General features: G+C 41.1%; 1 long non-coding RNA gene across 1 annotated transcript in view; it reads left to right on the plus strand.

The window, feature by feature from the left end:
- LOC140704887 (uncharacterized) overlaps window positions 1-16,525 on the plus strand; it is a 140,161-nt gene that overhangs the window by 110,633 nt on the left and 13,003 nt on the right. The gene's annotated exons all lie outside the window — the stretch shown is intronic.

Genomic DNA, 16,525 nt, shown 5'->3' on the forward strand with positions numbered 1-16,525 from the left:
TTAAATACTAAACAAAACAATTTTAAAAAGTAAAACTGAAAGGCTAAATGTCTACCAAAACAGAGTGTTTTTGTTTTGTTTTGTTTTGTTTTTGCTCTCTATATATATCAAAAGAGGATACCAGGCAGATCTCTCTTGGGATATCATTCCAGAGACATGGGCCCACTGTTGAGAAGGTTTTTTTCTTAAGGAGCCATCCATGGTGCATACCATCCTGGGCAACAACTTCCAGAGACAATCTTATGAAGATCACCTTAATAATTGGACAGAAATATATAGGAGACCCTTGCCCGGCCTGGCTAATCAAAGCAGCCAGGCCGAAAACAACTGAATGGGCCACAGCTATAATAAATGGGTCTTTCCTTGAGGGCAGATTTCCATCTGCCCTCAAGGAGACACTCATTAGGCCCATACGAAAGAAATCTAATTTGGCGGCGGACGAAATTGGCAATTATAGGCCCGTCGCCAATATTTCTTTCATGAGCAAAGTGGTGGAGAGGGTGGTGGCAGACCAGCTTCAGGCGCTCTTGGATGAAACAGATGCACTGGACCCATTCCAGTCGGGCTTCAGGCCGCGCCACGGGACAGAGACGGCATTGGTCGCCCTGTATGATGACCTCCTGAGGGAGGCCGACAGGGGCAAACTGTCTCTGTTGGTCCTCCTCGATATTTCGGCGGCCTTTGATACCGTCGACCACGGTATCCTCCTGGGGAGGCTCTCCGAGTTGGGAATCGGTGGCCAGGCGTTAGCCTGGCTCCGTTCCTTCCTGGAGGACCGTCCCCAGAGAGTTCAGCTTGGGGAGAGGGTCTCGGCCCCGTGGAGCTCCAATTGTGGGGTTCCACAGGGTTCGATTATCTCCCCAATGTTATTTAACATCTATATGAGGCCACTAGCGGGGGTCATCAGGAGGTGTGGAGCGAGGTGTCACCAGTACGCTGATGACACTCAGCTCTATATCTCCTTTTTGCCAACTGCAGGTGATGCCGTCCTGACCCTTCAGCGCTGCCTGGAGACTATACTGGAATGGATGCAGGAAAATGGTCTACGGCTGAACCCGGACAAGACGGAAGTCCTGAGGGTGGGGCCCCCCGTGGTTGGTGGCCTGGTTGGCCCTCTCTCTTTTGGGGGGGCGGCCTTGGCCCCGGCGAGTGGGGTCCGCAGCTTGGGCATACACTTGGACCCGACGCTCACCATGGAAACACAGGTGACGTCGGTTGTCCGCTCCGCCTATTTCCATCTTTGGCGGATTGCCCGGCTGCGGCCCTACCTCGACACGGGGGCCCTCACTACCTTAGTACACGCACTCGTAATCTCAAGATTAGATCACTGCAACGCGCTCTACGTGGGGCTACCTTTGAGGCTGATACGGAAACTTCAGATGGTGCAGAATGCAGCAGCCAGACTTCTCACCGGTGGGAGAAAATACCATCATATTTCTCCCATTCTGGCTAGACTGCATTGGCTGCCCATTTGTTTCCGTATCGACTTCAAAGTCTTAATGCTCACTTATAAGGCCCTAAACGGTTTGGGACCTCGATACTTGGCGGAACGCCTTCACCCACCAAGTTCTACCCGAACCACCCGCGCGAGCCTGGAGGTGAGGCTGAGGGGCCTGACGCCGAGGGAGGCCCGGAGAGAGAAGACAAGAAACCGGGCCTTCTCGGCGGTGGCTCCTCGCCTTTGGAACAATCTCCCTCCTGAGATTCGCGCGGCCCCTTCGCTGGGCACATTTAAAACTCAATTAAAAACTTGGCTTTATATCAAGGCCTTCCCTCCTGCCAGCGTTTAATTTAATTTAATTTACTTTTCTCTTCTTTTTTAGTTATTATTTATGATTCATTATGTTTTGCTAATTGACATTTGATACTTTTGGTTTATGCTGTTATAATTTGTATATTTTATGTTAGCCGCTCAGAGTGGTACTGACCTACCAGATGGGCGGGATACAAATCAAATAAATAAATAAATAAATAAATAAATAAAATGGTCCTTGAGATAGATTGGTACATGGAGTAACATTGAGGGCCCAGCTGGCACAACACTGGGCTATAACTATACTTGAATAAACAAGCACAATGACTTCCCATTTAAAAATACTGTCAGTGGTTCCCTCTGTATGCTCCTTCTTTAGCATTCAGAAAGGGTTTAACATTCTGAGCTTCTTGATGCTAAGGCTGCAGTAGCTGAAAAATGTTTATTTTAGAAATTCTTTAAATACCTGCTTTTCCAATATGTTATGCAGTTTATAGCGTTATGACAGGCCATGAATAAAGGCATTAACCACATTTTGGGAAAGGTTTTTTCCCCTCCCTTCCTGTTCCCATTAAAGCACTTTTCATAATGATGAGAAATTATATAATAAACATAAGAGCACCAAGTTGTTTCACTCCAAATCAGTGCTTTATGGTGGGAAGGATAACTTCAGAGAAATATTGCTGCTAGAGAAAATGCCAGTGAAGTAAAATTAATACCAGGTTTCAGAAAGTAAAAGGAGAAGTGGAAGAAATACTTAAATTTTCAAAATGGTGTATATACATGGATTTTGACTACGCAGAAGATGGAAGGGGGTACATGTTTAGCAGGGCTCTAACTATCAGTTCTGGCAAGCGGCTTGGTCTCCCACCCACCCCTGCCCCTCTGACACAGGCATCACCCCTCTTCCCCCATGAAAAAGGAGGAGGAGAATATTGGGTTCCTCCAAGCAAGAAATAGCAAATTGATCATTTTTTAAAAAAGTGAACAGGGCGAAGAGTTGTTTCAGTTTATTTTCCAAAAACATGCCAGTAGATATATGTAACAGGCAACCCTGACCTCACGTGTCCGTCACAGCTGGGCAGTGAATCATCAGCCAATGGGGTGACGGAGGGTGGGGCTGAAGAGGGAGGAGTTGGAAGAAAAAGGGGTGTGAAGAGGGCGTGAGAGATCAGATCAGGAGTGTGTGAGAGAGAAAGAGCTTGTTTAGAGGCCTGTGTGCCTAAGTGGTCAGTGAGGGAAGTCTGTGATTGATTAAATAAGATACAGTGATTGACATCTTGATTAGCTAATTGTGATTTACATATTTTATTTTGTGATTTCAACAAACCTGTTTTGTTTTGAAGGAAACCTTTGTCCTTCTTAAATAGTCATTACAATTGGTGGCAGCGAGTGTGAAGTGGTGTGGTGGGCATTCTGAGAGGCCTGAGTTGGGGGTGACATCAGAGTGGCCTGCTACGCCACAATATACCTCTAGATTTTTGTTGCCTTCTAAATGCTGGTGCCTTGAGAGAAAGATCCAGTTGCTCTGTCCTAGTTACAGCCTTGTGGTTTAGTTAACTTTTTAACAGTTCTTCTAAATGATCTCACCTGTGAATAGTACAACTGTGCCCTGAGGATTTTAGATGTTCCTTTTGACCTAATCCTGCTTTGGAAGACTTGAATTGGAACGGTCAGGAGCAGATCTCCGTTATAATGCAGGGCAGCCTTCCTAGGCATGATTCTCTTCAGGCGTCTTGGTCTTCCAAACATTTCCAGTCAGCCTAACTAATGGCTGTGCTGACTGAGAATGGTGAGAATTGATGGAGTCCAACAGGACAGCAGACAGGGGAAGAGAAATAAAGGTTTTACAAATGTTAGCTTAAACCAGTGGTTCTTAACCTTGGGTTACTCAGGTGTTTTTGAACTGCAACACCCAGAAACCCCAGCCAGCACAGCTGGTGGTGAAGACTTCTGGGAGTTGCAGTCCAAAAACACCTGAGTAATCCAAGGTTAAGAACCACCGGCTTAAACCATAGTTCTGCTTCAGGGACAGTGTGGGATTGGAATTTGGACTACTAGCTATACAGCAACCTACTGAGCTATACAGCAAGCTGGACTAAAAGTCAAGTGTGTTATAAAAATATGCAGTGTGTTCATCTGTGTATTATTGTGTACTGTGCATATTGAATTGTGTTTTTTGTGGTTTGTGGATTATGTTGTGTGCTTTGTCATTTTTGTATGCTTCTTAGAAATATTTGGCTCTAATTGTTTTATAAATTTGTTTATGCATACAAGTAAACAAAAAAAAACAAGTAAAGCAAAGGAAGCACAAAAATAACTGCTGGCTCCTCATACTGGTCAGAATCCTGACCCAGTGGTCTCATAGTTAACAAAGATGTGGATAGTGTGTCATGGTGTGCCATGAAAGGCAAGCCAGATGTGTACATAAAACATGGACAACTCCTGTCAAAATGCAATAAAATGCCCTTTAGAAGTAACTTTTGGAAGTAGCAGTAGAAAATGGCGCCAACAAAGTAACTTCAGTTGTACTGATTACATTGTTTTTCAAATGTAACTTTCCTCCAAAATAACTAATGAGAAATAACTACATTATTTGTAACTTCTTATTTCTAAATTCTGGATTAGTCATCTTGCTGGGGTGATACATTAAAAAGCTTCCTATTTAGGAATTGATATAGAACCTGCTGTGCATCTGAGAAAGCAGATTGCCATCCAGGAAATATCTTGCTAAAACAAATCTGTAAGTTTAAAGGTGGCACAAGACTTTTCTTCTTCTTTGGTTATGCAGTTCTAAAAATATATATATTTGAGGTTTGATGTCACTGCTAATATCCAATGGCACCCTTGGAGAGATATTTTGTAGCCACAGTGAAAAGCCACTGAACATCACATTGTCTGTTACTCCTGATAGCCCCTTTCATTTCCTGTGAGAATATTACTCTTTAAAATAAATTCAGAAACTAACATTAATAAAGATCATCCAGCCACATTTTGGCTTTCTTCCCATGACTTTAATGGAAACTCTGGAAACACTACCGAATCTATTCTCCAAATTCCTCTTTTAAGATCTCTAAATGCATGTCTCCTTCCTTCTTTGCTTGTAAAAATAACATTTACAGTTGAGAAGCTAATGAAGTGAGTAAATAAATTCAGCATCCAATCTTCATCTAAAAAAAAAAAAACTGCAGAGCAAGGAAGAAAGAGAAGCTAAAAGTGAATTATTTGCTGTATACAGTCCTTGCTCCGACACTGAAAAGTTTCTTTGCTGAAGGGGTGGGTGGGATGAATGAGGCAGGAGTGCTGTTTATGACTTTTGAAATAGTCATGTTAATTATTGATCAGGCTCTTCAGAGTCACATTTCTAAATGCAGTATATTACTTCCTTAAAGGTTATTAGCCCCAAAATGTGAAAATATAAAGAGTGACCTCCAGTTGTCCCCTCATTGTCTCCTGATATGAGCATGGACTCCTTCTCACCCATGGAAACCTACCAGAATTCACTCTGTAAGGTTGGAGAGCCCATGGATGTAATTTTGAGGGCAACCCAAGAAGAGATGGAAGAAGAGGATCAGGCCCAAATTGTGTGAGTAAAATTTATTCATGTGACATTTGATACAACTATCAAATGTTAATATTTCCTTCCCTCCCCATCCTCCAGCAGTGCAAAACATTCAAAAGGATATTTTTTCTTTCCTCTCCTAGTGAAAACTATAAAAGTCTCTTGGAATGATCTTTGGAATATCTTAGGCAAAGAACGAATTCTTTGGGGATGGATCTGCCAGCAGCAACAACAAAAAATTGCAGCAATGTGTGTAATTTAAGCACATACCTGAGCAGTTGCACACCCAGTTGTACACTTGGTACGGTGCCAAGGTAACAAAAAAACAAGGACACTACCATCTGCAAAACAGAAAACTCAGCATGAATAGTTTTCCTCTACCAATGCTACACTAGATTTCGGCATTTATTCTGTTTTTTGTGCACTTTAATAATGCATGGTATCACGCATAAAGCACACAGTTTACTCTCTGTTCAGATTAACTTTTGTTTATGAATATTAAAATATTCATTCATTTTTCTGCTGTGACCTGAGAGACCCCTTCAATTTACCAGTTGCAGCACATGCCAGAAAGCTGTCCTTTGAGATAAAATAATCAAATGCTTTGGAATTTGTGTAGCAATTCAGCAACCAGGCAGACAACTAGACCTTATGACACCCCCTCTTTTTAACTGCAATATGACTTTGAATAAGACTTAGGTCTTTTTTCAGTATGAAATACAGTTGGCCTCTATAGCAAGAGGACTAAAGTCAACTTTTCTGTTTATCCTCATGAGGCCTTCTTCTTATGAGTGTCATACTAGTCCACTTCCCTGCATAGGCAGCCTGCTGTGCAGAAACCAATGCTGCTGCATTAGTAATCATATAATTCTGTATTTTTCCAACAAAGAGGTAAGTTCAAGATATTAGCGAATGAACTAGCACTAGGGAAATCTTGAGAAAATATTTGATAGCTTCCAGATAAGGAGTGTTCTCTGTATGTTTAATCAAAGCAAAGCTAATTTCAGTGGTGGATTCTGTTTGCCTAACTTGCTTCAAAAATTAATGCTAATGTAGTTCCCCTGTGGTATCACTATGGTAAATTGTGAATCTAGACCTCTATGTTCAGATATAGATAAGCAGCACAGTTCAAGGTATCAGGAATTCTTGACCCCTTCCAAGAGCCATCTATATACAGTGGTGCCTCGCATAATGAGCACACCGTTTAACGACGAATCCACATAGCGATCTATTTTTTGCAATCGCTAATGCGATCGCATTGCGATGTTTTGAATGGGAACATTTCGCTTACCGATCTTCACATTGCAATGTTTTTAGAACAGCTGATCAGCGGTTCCAAAATGGCCACCGGCTGCCCAAAATGGCCACCACAAGCATTTTCGTGCGGTTTCCTCACTTACCAAAGTGGCGAAAATGGTGGCGCTATGGAGGATCTTTGCTGAACTGTGAGTTTTCACCCCATAGGAACACATTAAACGAAGTTTAATGCGTTCCTATGGGGTTTTTAGTTCCATTTAGCGACGATTCCGGATAGCAATGATTAATCCGGAACGGATTAACATCGCTATGAGGGGCACCATTGTATAAATATCTGATTGGCTACACTGACCCACTGATATCAGTCGTGGAATTAGTTCTGTCCTTACTTCAAGCCACAACTCTGGTCATGCATTCCCCTTAAATATATGGAATGATACAAATCAGTGACTTAACATCCTCTGCAGGAGACTAGTGTCATTTCACTTCAACTTATCTGAAAGGAACTCCATACATGCTCAGAAGCCAAGAAGTCTATGAAAGCAAGTAAAATACAATAGCAAAATTTCACCTTTTTAGTTTGGTGAAGTCTACAAGTGGTTTTCTTGTCTCTCTCTCTTTTCTTCCCCTCTTTTTTTTTAAAAAAATGCAGTGTAAATCACACATGCTCAGGCTAAAGTAAATCTGTTCGTCTTGAAGTGTGCACTAGACTTTGGTTGTTTATTTGGTTATAAATGCTGAAACAGATTAACGTGGTCACTACTTTGAAACTTGGAACAATTAAAGGCTGTGTTCTTACTTCATCTAAGTCTTTTGGAACTGTTCAACATTACTTCAGTAAAATATAGAACATCTTTCTTTTCAAGAATAAATGAAATCACTCAGAACAACTGGTTTCAGTGGAAGACTACATTTCTATGCCTGTGGAAAAGCCCAGTGAGCATCAGTATTCAAGGGTAGCTGACAAGGCCCCTCAACTGATGCCTGACTTCACTTAATTCATAGTTGGTAGCTGCTGTTTAAATTCCACAGAATACTTTGGAGTGACACTGTACTGTTACCTATAGTTGCAAGTATCAGCATCTTCCTATTTCTGTGGCACTTCTCTTTTCTTTGTCATAGCCAGGTTTGCATAAGTAAGTCCACCAATGTCAGAGGGATCTCCTTAGAGGAACTGTGCTGAGAGGCTCTGTCAAACTCATTGTTTGGAGAAATTCCACCAGAACTTCCATAACTGTCATCCCAAGATTAACCTTCGCCTGGACCAATCTACACATCAGATGCACTTTCTAGATGTCACTGCGAAGCTAGAAAATGGACATCTTAGCACCACTGACCAATATACGTAGTTGCATGCCCCCAGACATTTTGAAAACTACAAATACCCACCCAGTGTGCTTAAGGAACAAATTAACCTGGTAAGATGAATACCTAGTTGCACCCTACTGCAAGACAGATCCAGAAGAGAAAATGACCAAACACTCTTAATTGTCACTGTCAACCACAGCTGAGACCAGTCAGAAACATCATAGAAGAATCATGTTGCCAGCCTTGTTTCTGATGTTGTGTGTGATGATGTCTTTTAAACTTTGTCCTCCAGGTTAATCAAGGATTCTGATCATCCATCCCAGACTTTGGAATAAAATTTCCAGAATCCCTCAGTCCTCCTGACTAGTCGCCATAGTGGCTGAAGAATTCTGGAATCACAGTCCTACAAAGTACCATGAGATGAACATGAACCAGAAAAATGACAAATCAGGGTGGTTCATGGCTCTCTATGAACTATGAACCACCCCCAAACACTGGAAAAAAATGAGCCAATTTGTGGTTCGTTTTTCCAGTTCATGACTGGGAAGCAGGGGAAGCTAATGCCTCCCCCCTCTCGATTGATACGTGTGCACATGCACAGAGTCATCAGGCCTGGCTCCTGGAAGGGAAGGCGGGCCATTGTCTTTGAAGATGGTGGTGGCAGAGGAGGAAGAGGAGGAGGCAGGACCAGGGAGGCGATGGTGGCACAGGAAAGGGGGAGGGGATATCCGTTTGGGGAAGCAAAATGAAGTGCTGAGTGGAAAAAAAAGTTTGGTGCTTGTTTTGTTTCAACAAAATGGCTTACACGAACCAAACCATGAACCAGCCCAGTTCATATTTTCCTTAGTTCGTAGTTTGGTTTGTGCCCATCTCTAATCAACACTTGACAGGGGCTGCAGTCATTATAGTTCATTTCCACATCAAAGCCTAAGTCTTGTAATGGTAAAACATATCTGACATGGCAGAACCATGATATCATTTCCTACAGTTTTTATTCTGTTGCAGGACAGGGGCACCAAGATCTGGGTTTACAGGAAGCAGAAATAGAGGTGATTTTTTTTTTTAAAAAAAATGCTTCCTCTCCCCAGAACCTCCACCCCTTGCTTCTGCCAGCTACTAATTCTCAGGAGGAAAAATAGATGTTGCACCATTATTGTTCTAAAAATATTTCAGTGAGAGATCACTTAGTATAGGAAAAAGGTACCATCTTCTCCACTTCTCTGGTCTAAGCAAAGCCCTTCTGCTCCTCTCATGTTTAGTGAGAATTTCATTATGGATGTGGAGGAATGCCCATGTCACTCCTGACTATCATAGCTGAAGCTCACATGCAAGAGCCTATGAGAAGACAGGAGGGGCGGAGTCAAGGAGACAGTTAGACAGAGGGAGGTAGTTAGAGAGGAGAATTGGAGGGAGTTAAAAAGAGAATTTGAAAGTTGGAGAGTTACAGAGAATGAGAGGAGATAAATGGAATAAGAAAGCTAAATAGATAGCCAGACAATATTAGAGTTGGTGAATGTGAATAAGTAATTACAACACCTGAATAAGCAAATATAAGAAATCTAATGAGTGATCCTAAACAATAATAAAAAAAATCTGTGATTTAAAAACCAAAAGATAAATAAACAAGTTATATTGGTGGCACGTGTCTGATGCATATATGGTGCAGTGTGGATGAGAGATCCACTGGTGGTAGCAGAAGGAAGAGTAAATGTATCCAGAGAGTGAACCTGTGTTTGGGGGAAACAAACAGGGAACACTGGGTGGAACATCACAATGGATTTCCTGTATTGTGATTGCTTGCATAGCAACCCACCAATCCTGTAGGCATCCTTTGGTCTTGAGAGACTATGGTAACATGCTCTGTGCAGAGGTCTTGGAACAGCGTCTAGTGTGGCTGAGAAGGCCAATTCGAGAGTGACAATCCCTTCCACACTGAAGACAAATACAATCTGTCCCCTGTCCAGCTCCCTGATTTTGCTGGTTTCAGGACTGCCTATTTGCCTCGGCCTGCTGGACAAGGGTCTCTTCAAATTGGGAAAGGCCGTGCTGCACTGCCTGCCTCCAGGTTGAACGCTCAGATGTTAAGGTTTCCTATCTTTTGAGGCCCATTCCTAAAGTTTTCAGATCCCGCTTACAGATATCCTTGTATCGCAGGTGTGGTCTCCCATTGGGGTGCTTTCCCTGCACTAATTCTCCATACATGAGATCTTTTGGAATCCCAAAACCCACCAAAGATAGACAGATGCATTATCTGAATCCAGATCCATTGCTTCGTAACATTTTATTAATTGCTTCTATAGTCATAATTCATCACAGTAGAAATAATCTGAGCCAGGTAGCCAGACTGAGAATGATAATTAATGTTAGAGGGGATTGTTCCCAAAAACCCAGCTGCTTCTCAGTCAGTCTTCATCTGTTCTTAAATGCTATAGCATGGCCTCTGGCATACAGCCCAAAGGCTAGCTAGAGGAGGCAAGATACGGCGAAGGGCAAACAGAACATAATTGTGCAACTACAGATAACAATGAAGTTGTTTATAATTCGTTCTGTATATTTTCTCTAGAATTTTAGAAATGGAATAATTATTGTACAGTACTTGGTCAGCCAGGGCTATTTTGGCTACTTTCAGAAGAACAAGTAATTCTACTATTCTAATGTCTGCATCTCATCATTCCTAGTGTTTGAAATGTACTTGTAATATGCAATTAGCTTTACTTACAGTTAAGAAAAAAGTGTTTAGCTACCTTTATTTTTTCTATTTTAAAAAGTAACTCTTTACATTTTCTGTAAGTCTGTATGTAAGGTATATCCTGTACCTTAGATTACTTTCTCTGAAGAAACCATAATAGATACTTTAACTATAGTGACTACTTATTGTTATTTAAGAAAAAATTCATATTTGATGCTACAAGCCAAGACTCTGGTACAAAACACATGAGATAACTTGCCGAAAAGAAGATTGCTCCTGCTTAAAGAGCTCCTGCTTTAATCTAGTGGCTTTCACAACTCATATGCAATAAGACTGATCATGCACAAGTTGTGCAAGCCCCAGGTTCAAAGCAGAAAAACTTTATTTACCAGCAATTTCCACCTTCTATCTTCACCTCCTTCATGCCAATATAATTTACACAAGAGAATTTTGGCCAAGTTTTCTTTGTAGCCTTAGGCAAAGTGCACAGTCCCAGGACACATTTAGAAGGAGTTGTTGTTGTTGTTGTTGTTGTTGTTGTTGTTGTTGTTGTTGTTGTTGTTGTTGTTGTTGTTGTTGTTGTTGTTATATTTGTTGTTGTTGTTGTTGTTGTTGTTGTTGTTGATTCATGAAAACTCCCATCCATTTGTTAATGCTAACACCATGCAAAAAAGTTGTCATTATCTTGAAGAAACTGCAATGTCTCAATAAGAAAATGTGCAAGTATTCATGACATCTCTATTCTGCTGTTGCAGAATTTGGGCATGAGAAGGGAAAATTCTAGACACTCAATTCATCCAAACAGACTTTAGAATTTATTCGCGAAGGCTTTCACAGCCAGGATCTAATGGTTGTTGTGGGTTTTTCAGGCTCTTTGGCTGTGTTCTGAAGGTTTAGAATTAATGGACCCATCATCCATTGCTGAATAAAAAAGTTAAATTAGTACAGATCAATAAATGTTCAGAGCACTAGGAACCTGTAATCCATTTCATATTTCTTTACAGGCTGCCTCAAAAATTTTCCTGTCTTCCCTCTCCCCACCATTTTTTTACCTTTTGCCATGACCTCAATTACAATTAAGAGGACAGTCATTGTAAATACTTGATGGAACAACTGCCTTTGGTGTAAACATCAAATGTTTTCGTCTTCTTTCCCAAGCACATATGGAAACCCAATAGGTATATATTGGCTGATAAGAATTAGCTAAAGTTAGCCTCCAAAGCACTAACTTTAAGGTGGCAGATGATATTCAGTGTTTTGTGAAAAGTGAAGATTGGAGAGTTTAATAGAAAGAGGCATTCATGCAATAAATGAAGATGTTAGGAAAACCTAGCTTCCGCTGAAGTTATTATTCACCTGAGTGGTTTCCTCATCTCAGATCAATGGATACACCCTCAGACTGAGCACCATTTAAGTATTATAGATAAAATGCATGTTTAAGGTTTTACGAAATGTCCATGACCGTCCTATTCACTTCCTATCATTCCCTAGAGGTCTCCCTCAGTTGCCTAACAAAGTATAAGAAACTGGTAGGCATTTGAAAAGGTCATTGGATTCATTGCATTGGAAGTGCCATCTGAGGCCTTGAGAGTATATTCCTCAAAGATGGGCAGATAGTTACTGCCTATCAGTCACTGCTTGGATGCCTATGTTTTTTAAATGGGAAGAGTTTATCTTCTGAAATGCATTTAAGGGTCTTAACCGCAGAGTAGATACTAATTCACAGGATTGATCTGGACAACCTGACTGACCATTTCCTCTGTTTGCTGGCTCTCACCATCTTGTAGAAAGCCATGGCTACTGAAATCCTGTGGCATGGCTGCCATTCTGACGTTGCTGGCATGGATTCTGCTTTCTGTACAATGTCTGTGACCTGTAAGTTTTGAATGTCTGTGTTTTCCAGCATGAAGCAAAGAGAAGTCAGTGTGAGAGAACTACACAATGAATATTGCCTTCGTACTAGGTTGTATGGGAATAACTCTAGCCAGTTGGCTCAACTGAATTCCAAAAGCAAAATTTAACATGTGTGCACTCTGAGTTCCACTGCTTTACTAAAATAAGTCTCTCTTTTTCATACCTTGAGCAGTTATCTAGTAGAATTACATAAACTACTTGCATTCAAGATGGAAGCTTGTAACATCACTACTGAACAAATGTAAACTATTTAGTAGCCTGTCATGAAAGCCTGATAGATTTCTTAAACTGAGTATTTTCCTAGTTTAGCAGGCAGCCATTACTGTCCATAATAAAAACAATATCTTTAAAACACTTTTGAATTGTACAGCAAAATGTATTCATCTAAGTCTCAAAGGAATTCTGTGTGGTCAAATGGATGGCTAGGAAACATTTTAATTGAGCATATAAATACATACAAAGAAACAGACATTAATGGGCCGGGAGAAGCCATAAAGCAGTCCAAAAGTTAATTATCTGAAGTGTATGGTTACAAGAGAGCTTTAAAATGCTTTTTAAAACAACAACTCTATTTCTGATATATTATGGGCCATCCACCCATATCCTATAAAAACTATTTCCTGCCACTGCTATCATGGGCGTTGAATAAGTCTACATTTTCAATTAGCATCCCTGTTTCTGAAAGATATATATAATGTTAATGAGATTGATCTGATGTTACCTACTGGATTTTTTCATAGTGGGATGATGTAAGATGAGGGCCATACAGCTTTGGGTGCTGCAGCGAACTATATCAATGTTTTGAATATGTATATGTGTCTTACTTGATCACAGGAAGGCTAATTTAAAAATATGGAAGATAGCAAGCAATGAAAGTTGAGACCTTGCAAGTGGTCTGTGGAAACTGAAATAAAATGGAGTCTCATGGATATTTGCATGTGTTGGAGATGCTGAGTTGTGGTGTTTGATTGGCTTTCACTGCTTCTATTGCCTCTTTCATAAATATTCATCTTAACATTATTTTGCCTGATCTCATCAGCTTCCAAAAACAATCCCTCTCTGCAGTGCAGGCTTTCCCTGCAGCTAAAACCGATCTGGAATGATTGTTTCAAACTGGGCACTGCTGTTACTTCCCTCTATGAACTGCTCTCTCCCACCATGTCATCCCATCATGGGAGGCAGACCTATTTAAGAGAGGTGAAAAGGCACTTTTTCATACTTTTCTTTCTCCCTTTTCCTTAAGATTAAAGAGAACAAAGCAAACAAAATCAAACACAAAAACAAAGTGTGCTGCTTCAATGGGAGCCATAAATCAGATTTTTTTCCCTTCAGAAACCAAATGCTCTTCCATCTAATGTTTCCTACTAATTTCTGAACTGTGCCACAATGTGATTATTTCCAGGATATGGGGCTGGGGAGTGGAAAGGTATGGAATATGTCTCCTAGTTCATTCTTTTTTTCCCCCCTTGTTTGGTAGCTATAATCTCTAGAATTGAAGATATAGCAGTATAATGCAGGCTTCTGAGAGCTTTTCAAGGAAATAAAGTTTATTTATGCTAGTGCAATCTTTTTATGGATATCGGTGTTCCCAGCACTCTTTGAAAGTGACATAAGAAGTCAAGAGACTCCAAAAAGTAAAGTGTTGGTGGTGATGGGGAAAGCAAACAGAAGATAGAGATTAAGAAATCTAAACAGGTATAAAGATTGGCCAGTTGCACCAACATCCGGAGAAAATTAATCTTCCTGCAGTCCTGTATGATTCCCAGTGTAGTGTAGTGAATAGAATGCCTTGCTCTTGGCGGGGGGGGGTGCCTAATGGCTGTGCAGGTGGGGCAGATTTGCTTACCTTCCCTGGATGGGGAGACAAGCAGCCTGGAAGAACCATATAAGGTGACCCTGCCCTTGCTCAGGCCTCTGCTGAAGGTGTGGCAACCCACCTGCCTGCCCTCAGGTGTCAGTGCGAGCCTAGCTGGTCACTTTGAGGTTGGATAGGAATTTTGGCTCCATATCACCTGATTGGCATATTGAAAAAAGGGGTGCTAGTAATTTTGACCTACCTCATACTGAGGGCCCTATGGGGCAAAGATGGGCTGATCAGGGGTGGTGTTCCAGTTAAATACGTCACACTGGTGGGTAGTGCCGATGGTGAATGGAGTAGTGATAAGTTCCAGAGGTTACTTCTGATGTATATTGCTACCAACATCTTGGTGTTGAAGATTTTGAGATTCTGTTGTTGGACTGACATGATGCACGAGTGGCCACCGTGGCCACTGGCAGTCTAAAGTTGTGAGACTTGGATGGCTGCTGGTGGTGAGTGTTAGCTGTCCAGAAACTGGCTGTCAACATGACAGCACAAACCTGGGGTTTGTAACTCACCAAATGTGACAGGATTGGGGTAAACTACTATCCCTGGTGCGTACCTAAGGATCTGTGCTACAGCTGGCCCCTCTGCAGAACTGGGTGAAATTAAAACCCTAATGAGTTAATGAAGTGTGGCCCTAGTTAAACCCATCATTTTTTTTTTTGTCTCTTTAGTTTGGGGGATAGGCAGGCAATGACAGACTAGGACTCTGGAGAACAGGTATTGAATCTCCCTTTGACCATGGAAACTCACTGGAGGACTGGAACTGGCAAAATCACTGCTTAAACATCTCACTTACCTTGAAAGCCCTATTAGGATCGTTATAAGTTGCTTCTGTCTTGATGGCACAAAACACACACATCTGTTGACCTGCTCATACTTAAGACTACTGGAATGTGTTAACGGGGGAATGCCTTTAAAACTGTTTAGAGGCTCCACTTGATGCAGAATGGAACCACTTGTTTTTTAATGGGGCTAGGAGGTTAAAACAGATAACACTGACCCTGTACCATCAGTACTGGCTTGCAGTACATTTCCAGGCCCTGTTAAAAGAGCTGGTTGTCACATTTAAAACTCGAAATGTGAATCTGACTCCAGGTTGGAATCTGGTTATTTCAAAAAATGACCTATACCCATACAAATCAGCTTCAACCATTACATTTAGCCTCATTCATATTCCTTCTAAGAAATGGGTGTTTTGTGACTCTCACCCCCTACGGTAGGTTTTTTGTTTTTTTTTTTTTTGCATGAACATCTCTCCCTCATGAAAACCATGTTTGAAAACACTGACAACACTCTCAAAATTTTGAATGTGCTCGCTAAGACAAATACTGAGGATTTTTATTTTATTCTTGGTTCATGTGAGGTAAAAAGTTAATGAAAAACCTGCTGTGAATTTACACCAGCATAAGTATAATAGTAGTGGCAGATTCCCACTAATTAATGAGTTGCCTCTTGCATTCCTAGTTGCAAGTTAGTCTCCTGACTTGGTGTGCATCTAGGAATGCAAGCAGCAACTTATTAATTGGGGGCAATTCACCACAGCAATTTATGCTGATGTAAATCCACAATAAGATTCCAATGAATATAAAAATAATACATCTTGGTTTATTAATGCTGTGATCCCCCACCTATGCTTAGCCTTTCTATATGCTTAGCCTTTCTATATATGTGTAAAAGACATCATATATTGCAAACTTTCAATGACGTTCTTTCAAATAAATAAAACCTTTGGTAATGCTCACATCCCTGCAGCTTTCATCCTTCAGAGAACACAGTGTGTGGGGGGGGGAAACAATGTTTAGTTTTCTGAATTATGAAGATATATCTAAAATAAAACCTGTGTACAGGCATGAAGAAAACAGATTATGAGTAGAGGCACACTTTTATTCTTACACTCTCATATAATCTGCACTTGTTTCCCTTGGTTGTGAAATGTAGTGTTAAAAAGGGGGTGGGTAGGGGCATGACTATTAAAATATCAAGGGCATATGCTATGGCAGAGATTGTACACATTGTATACATTACAAAAGTTATGTTTTTGCCATCATCGCAGTCAATGGATTAGCTCTAGCACTGGGGTTGGGCCATGTGTTGTTCACTTCTCTGCTGTGGCAACAAGTGCATATTGCTATCAACCTAGAGATGAACCATTCTTCAGTTTGCCTCTGTGGCGGCAGA

This window comes from Pogona vitticeps, chromosome 2 (assembly GCF_051106095.1).
Source record: "Pogona vitticeps strain Pit_001003342236 chromosome 2, PviZW2.1, whole genome shotgun sequence".
Classification (NCBI taxonomy): Eukaryota; Metazoa; Chordata; class Lepidosauria; order Squamata; family Agamidae; genus Pogona; species Pogona vitticeps.